This window comes from Arachis hypogaea, chromosome 3 (assembly GCF_003086295.3).
Source record: "Arachis hypogaea cultivar Tifrunner chromosome 3, arahy.Tifrunner.gnm2.J5K5, whole genome shotgun sequence".
Taxonomy (NCBI): Eukaryota; Viridiplantae; Streptophyta; class Magnoliopsida; order Fabales; family Fabaceae; genus Arachis; species Arachis hypogaea.
Window position 1 is genome coordinate 16818834 of NC_092038.1, and position 7136 is coordinate 16825969.

General features: G+C 37.1%; 1 non-coding gene across 1 annotated transcript; it reads right to left on the reverse strand.

Annotated features, from left to right (window-relative positions):
* Positions 1 to 6758: 6758 nt before the first annotated feature.
* Positions 6759 to 6866, reverse strand: LOC112793790 (small nucleolar RNA R71). The gene has a single exon (XR_003198484.1). It is a non-coding gene; the product is annotated as a small nucleolar RNA R71 (small nucleolar RNA).
* Between the last annotated feature and the right edge of the window lie 270 nt (positions 6867 to 7136).

Sequence of the window (7136 nt, forward strand, 5' to 3'; positions counted from 1 at the left end):
ATAAACCTTAAAAATGGAGTTTATCACTCCCCAGTCTTATCTAAAACTTAATGAAATAAATATGTTAAATTTATAATGCACATGTGAAAAGGAAGATGGCCTTTTGTTCAACTAGTCTATTTTTGACTTATAAGTATAGTGAGTTCGAGGTATAATGGACAGATACAGCTCCCAAGCTTAATCTAGAAAAATTTTAATAAAATAGGTTGAACTTTTGAAAAGAATTTTTGCAACCTATAAATCAACATTTTGTAATAATGTGGGCAGCCGCTGATGACTAGATTTCACTCACTATATAATGAATCTGTTATTTGCAAGTGCACCAAATTATCGCCAAGTAATAACTCACTTAGAGTGAGGTCGAATCCCACAGAGATTGATTGATTGAGCAACTTTAGTTAATGGGTAAATTTAGTTAAGCTAATCGATAGAAATTGTTGAGTGTAGAAATCTAAATAGAAGAAATGTAAATGACTTAAAACTACTTTACAATAAAGTGCAGAAAAGTAAATGACAAGAATGTAAAGTGCTGGAACATAAATGCATGACTGAATTGTAAATGGGAAATGGGTAATGGCAGAAATTAAAGAAAAGCTATAAAGAATAGGAAAGATAAGAATAGGGAGAATTCATTGGGATTAGGAGATGTTGCTCTCTTTGGATTAAATTCAGATCATCTCATCTTCAATCATACAACTCATTGACCTCTTGGCAATCATGATTGATTGAACCCCAATCCCTTGGTGATTCAATCTCTTAAATCTTGATAATCGGCCAATTCCTTGGTCTAATTGCTCATGAAGAGAGATAAGTTTGGTCCCTGATTATACCACACATCGTCATAGATCTAAACAGTGGGTGGATTTCATGTCACCATATCCAATCCTAAAACCCAGATCTACTCAAGTGTGAGAAGGGATTTCAAGCATAGTTTCATGTTCCCCTTTCCAAGGTTCCCATGAAACCCATATTGTATTCAACCTCGTTTCCAAGATGATTGAACACTAAGCATGAAGAACGAAATTCCTTCTAGAAAATCAAAGAGAAGATGAAGAGAAGAAGAAATTCACTATCATTAATCCATCAAGTACAACAGAGCTCCCTCTCCCAATGAAAGGGAATTTAGCTACTCATAACTTTAGAGAAAAGTACAAGAGATGGAGAAGATGAAGTGAAATGTAAAAGCAAACTAAAACTAAGCTACCAATCTAACTTTTTAAGTCCCTTTTCAGTACTCTCAAGGAGTATTTATACTACTCCTAGGACTAGAAATTAAAAGTTACAAAAAGAAAAAGAAAATTACAATTGAAAATAAAAGGAAAACTCTAATAAAATGAACTATGTGCCTGGCGTGTGAGTGGCATTTGAGCGGCGTGCCACGCTAGCTCATCAGCTTGGCTTAGCGTGCCACGCCTGGCTTCCAAGTGGCACGCCCTTCTCATGCAGTTAGCCTGGCGTGCCACGCCTTCGAGCCCAAGTGGCACGCTCGTATGGTTCTCTAGAAATTAGAACTGGCGTGGCACACCCAGGTCTAGCGTGCCATGCCCTCAATAAAGCATGATCATCCTCCTCTGGAGACTTGAACTAGCGTGGCACGCCCAGGTTTGGCGTGCCACACCCTTAGTGAACTCTTCATCCTTTTCTCTGGAATGTTGCACTGGCGTGCCACACCCTTTAATAATGGCTTCATTCTCTTCTCTGGTCAACTACACTAGCGTGCCACACCCAGTAGCTTGCATGCCACGCCTTCAATAACTCCTCATTCTTCTTCTCTGGAAACTCATGCTGGCGTGCCATGCTCAGAACTGGCGTGCTACACCCTTTAGGTCTAGTAGCTGGCGTGCCACACCTTAAGTCCCAAGTGGCACGCCCATTGTTCTTCTTCCTTGAAGGCTTATGTTGGTGTGCCACGCCTTCGACCTTAAGTGGCACGCCCATGGTGGTGGTTGTATCCCTCCTCTCTGGAACAATGAACTGGTGTGCCACACCTTTGTGTTCAAGTGGCACGCCCAAAGTAAGAATAAGGGTGGCGTGCCACGCCTTCAAGTCCAAGTGGCATGCCCAGGGCATGAACAAGTGTTGGCATGCCACTCCTTTGAGCTCAAGTGGCATGCCCATTTTAGCATTGAACTCTTTAAGCTTGGTGTGCCACGCCTAAAACCCAAGTGGCATGCCCAAGACATAAACAAGGTTGGCGTGCTACGCCTTCGAGTCTAAGTGGCACGCCCAGTGTTTTGAACCTTCAATTCCCTTCTGCTTAGTTGCATTGGCATGTCACGCCTTTGACCTCAAGTGACATGCCCATTGTATATAGTAGTGTTGGTGTGTCACACCCAGCTTGGTGTGCCACGCCCATTGTGGGTGATGGAGTTGGCGTGCCACGTCCATCCTGGCATGCCACGCCCCTTATGGATCTTCAATGATGCTTCTCTGGAATATATAGCTGGCGTGCCATGCCCATAGTAAGCTTCATGGACTCTTCTCTGGTCTTGATAACTAGCGTGCCACGCCCACTCAATTTGTTGGCGTTTGCTTCAAGTGGCATGCCCAGCTCACACGCCCAGCTTCTCTTCCTTGCTTCCTTCTCCTTTTTGTTCCTCTTTTCACCTGAAATTCAACAAAACTCATTTCAAAACAATGTACCATAAAATTTATCATTTAGTTCATGAATCACGTTGGTTGAATGAGATTTCACTCCTTTTATGGTCTTTTTAGATAAGAGAAAGAGATAGATGATGCAAGTTATCAGCCGCCAAGCTCGACTGTTGTAATTAAAATGTAAAAAGATAAAGTTTCTCAAAATAATAATAATACTAATAAAAAGGAAGAATTAGGAAAAAAAAGAATTAAATTATGGTGGGACATAAATAATAAATGCCCATAACTTGCTTGTTAAGATTACTAAGGTCACCAGGACTGTTTATGAAGGGGTTATTTTGATCCGTGTGAGTGGTATTGGATCAATCATGTAGATGAATTAGTGATGAGCAGATAATTTATACGCTTTTTGGCATTATCTTTACATAGTTTTAGTATGATTTAGTTAGTTTTTAGTATATTTTTATTGGTTTTTAAGCAAAATTTACATTTCTGGACTTTACTATGAGTTTGTGTGTTTTTCTGTGATTTCAGGTATTTTTTGGCTGAAATTGAGGGACCTGAGCAAAAATCTGATTCAGAGGCTAACAAAGGACTGCTTATGCTATTGGATTTTGACCTCCCTGCACTCGAAATAGAATTTTTAAAGCTACAGAAGTCCAAATGATGCGCTCTCAATTGAGTTGGAAAGTAGACATTCAGAGCTTTCCAACAATATGTAATAGTTCATACTTTGCCCGAGTTTAGACAACGCAAACTAGCATTTAACGCCAATTTTCTGCCCTATTCTAGCGTTAAACGCCAGAAACAAGTTGCAAAGCAAAATTAAACGCCAGAAACAAGTTACAAACTGGCGTTTAACTCCAAGGAAGACCTCTACACGTGAAAGCTTCAATGCTCAGCCCAAGCACACACCAAGTGGGCCCGGAAGTAGATTTCTGCATCATTTACTCGTTTCTGTAACCCTAGTAACTAGTTTAGTATAAATAGAACTTTTTACTATTGTACTAGGGGTCTTTTTCCCTATTTTCGAATTCATATGCCATTTGGGGAGGCTGGCCATTCCTCCATGCCTAGACCATTTTCTTATGTATTTTCAATGATGGAGTTTTTACACACCATAGATTAAGGTGTGGAGCTCTGCTGTTCCTCGAGTATTAATGCAAAGTACTATTGTTATTCTATTCAATTCATGCTTATTCTTATTCTAAGATATTCATTCGCACACAAGAACATGTTGAATGTGATGATTATGTGACACTCATCACCATTCTCACTTATGAACGCGTGATTGACAACCACTTCCATTCTACATGAAAACAAGCTTGAATGTATATCTCTTGGGTTTCTAATCAACGATTCACATCGACTCCCCTTTGACAATGGGGCATCTGAATCTGAGATCAGAGTCTTTGTGATATAAGCTAGAATCCATTGGCAGCATTCTTGAGATCCGGAAAGTCTAAGCCTTGTCTGTGGTATTTCAAGTAGGATCTGGGATGGGATGACTGTGACGAGCTTCAAACTCACGACTGTAGGGCGTGGTGATAGACACAAAAGGATAGTAAATCCTATTCCTACACGATCGAGAACCAACAGCTTATTAGCCATACAATATCCGTGCATGGTATTTTTCATCCGAGACGAGCAATCCGACAGTTGATTAGCCGTACAGAAATCGTAGAGGACCATTTTCACTGAGAGGACGGGAAGTAGCCATTGACAATGGTGACACCCAACATACAGCTTGCCATAGAAAGGAGTATAAAGGATTGGATGAAGGCAGTAGGAAAGCAGAGATTCAAGAGGGATAAAGCATCTCCATACACTTATCTGAAATCCCCGCCAATGATTTACATAAGTATCTCTATCTTTATTTTACGTTCTAATTATCTTTTAATTATTAAAACTCCATAACCATTTGAATCCGCCTGACTGAGATTTACAAGGTGACCATAGCTTGCTTCAAGCCGACAATTTCCGTGGGATCGACCCTTACTCACATATGGTTTATTACTTGGACGACCCAGTGCACTTGCTGGTTAGTTGTGTGAAGTTGTGAAAAAGAGTGATATTACAATTGTGCGTACCAAGTTGTTGGCGCCATTGAGATCACAATTTTGTGCACCAAGTTTTTGGCGCCGTTGCCGGGGATTGTTTGAATTTGGACAAATGATGGTTCATCTTGTTGCTCAGATTAGGTAATTTTCTTTTCAAAAAGTTTTCAAAAATCTTTCAAAAATTTTTTATTTGTTTGCGTTTTTCCTAAAAAATAATTTTCAAAAAAATCCAAAAAAAATTAATAAAATCATAAAAAAAAAATATTTTGTTTCTTGTTTGAGTCTAGTGTCAATTTTTAAGTTTGGTGTCAATTTCATGTTTTAAAAATTTGTGCATTTTTTGAAAATTTCATGTATTGCATTCTTCATGATCTTAAAGTTGTTCTTGGTAAGTCTTCTTGTTTGATCTTAAAATTTTCTTGTTTTGTGTCTTTTCTTGTTTTTCATATGCATTTTTGAATTCTTAGTGTCTAAATATTAAAAATTTCTAAGTTTGGTGTCTTGCATGTTTTCTTTTCTTGAAAATTTTTCAAAAATAAGTTCTTGATGTTCATCATGATCTTCAAAGTGTTCTTGGTGTTCATCTTGACATTCATAGTGTTCTTGCATGCATCATTGGCTTTGATCCAAAATTTTCATGTTTTGGGTCATATTTGTGTTTTTCTCTCTCCTCATTAAAAATTCAAAAATCAAAAAATATCTTTCCCTTATTTCTCTCATAAATTTAGAAATTTTGGGTTGACTTAGTCAAAAAAATTTAAAATAAGTTGTTTCTTGTTAGTCAAGTCAAGATTTCAATTTTAAAAATCTTATCTTTTCAAAACTTTTTCAAAAATCAAATCTTTTTCATTTTTCTTTTATATTTTCGACAATATTTTTAAAATTGATTTTCAAAACCTTCTTCTTATCTTCATTTCAAATTTTCAAAAACTTTACTAACAATTAATGTGATTGATTCAAAAATTTGAAGTTTGTTACTTTCTTGTTAAGAAAGGTTCAATCTTTAAATTCTAGAATCATATCTTTTAGTTTCTTGTTAGTCAAGTCATCAATTTTAAAAAAATAAATCTTTTTCAATCATATCTTTTTCAAAAATTTGGTTTCAAAAATCTTTTCTAACTTCCTATTTTTTCAAAATTGATTTTCAAATCTTTTTCAACTAACTAATTGACTTTTTGTTTGTTTTAAAATTCCTATCTTTTTCAAAGCCACCTAACCAATTTTCTCTTTCTAATTTTTGAAAATCACCTTCCTCTTTTTCAAAATTCTTTTTAATTAACTAATTGTTTCAAATTCTAATTTTAATTTTATTTCTTCTCTTAATTTTCGAAAATCACTAACTTTTTTTCAAAAACAATTTTCAAATTTCTCTCTCATCTCCTTCTATTTATTTATTTATCTACTAACACTTCTCTTCTACTCATAATTCGAACCCTCTTCTCTTCTCTCTCTGTGTTCAAATTTTTCTTCTTCTGTTCTTTTCTTCTTCTACTCACATAAAGGAATCTCTATACTATGACATAGAGGATTCCTCTTCTTTTCTGTTCTCTTCTTTTTCATATGAGCAGGAGCAAGGACAAGAACATTCTTGTTGAAGCAGATCCTGAACCTGAAAGGACTCTGAAGAAGAAGCTAAGAGAAGCTAAAGTACAACAATCCAGTGAAAACCTTATAGAGAATCTCGAAAAAGAAGGAGATATGGCCGAACCCAATAACAATGGTGGAGGTGCAAGGAAGATGCTTGGTGACTTTATTGCACCAAATTCCAACTTACATGGAAGAAGCATCTCAATCCCTGCCATTGGAGCAAACAATTTTGAGCTAAAGCCTCAATTAGTTTCTCTGATGCAATAGAATTGCAAGTTTTATGGACTTCCATCAGAAGATCCTTTTCAGTTCTTAACTGAATTCTTGCAGATTTGTGATACTGTTAAGACCAATGGGGTTGATCACGAGGTCTACAGGCTTATGCTTTTCCCTTTTGCTGTAAGAGACAGAGCTAGAGTATGGTTTGACTCTCAACCTAAAGATAGCCTGAACTCTTGAGATAAGCTGGTCACGGCTTTCATAGCCAAGTTCTTTCCTCCTCAAAAGCTTAGCAAGCTTAGAGTGGATGTTCAAACCTTTAGACAGAAGGAAGGTGAATCCCTTTATGAAGCTTGGGAGAGATATAAGCAACTGACCAAAAAGTGTCCTTCTGACATGCTTTCAGAACGGACCATCCTGGACATATTCTATGATGATCTATCTGAATTGTCTAAGATGTCATTAGACCATTCTGCAGGTAGATCTATTCACCTGAAGAAAATGCCTGCAGAAGCTCAGGAACTCATTGACATGGTTGCAAATAACCAGTTTATGTACACTTTTGAAAGGAATCCTGTGAGTAATGGGATGCCTCAGAGGAAGGGAGTTGTTAAAATTGATGCTCTGAATGCCATATTGGCTCAGAACAAAATGTTGACTCAGCAAGTCAAT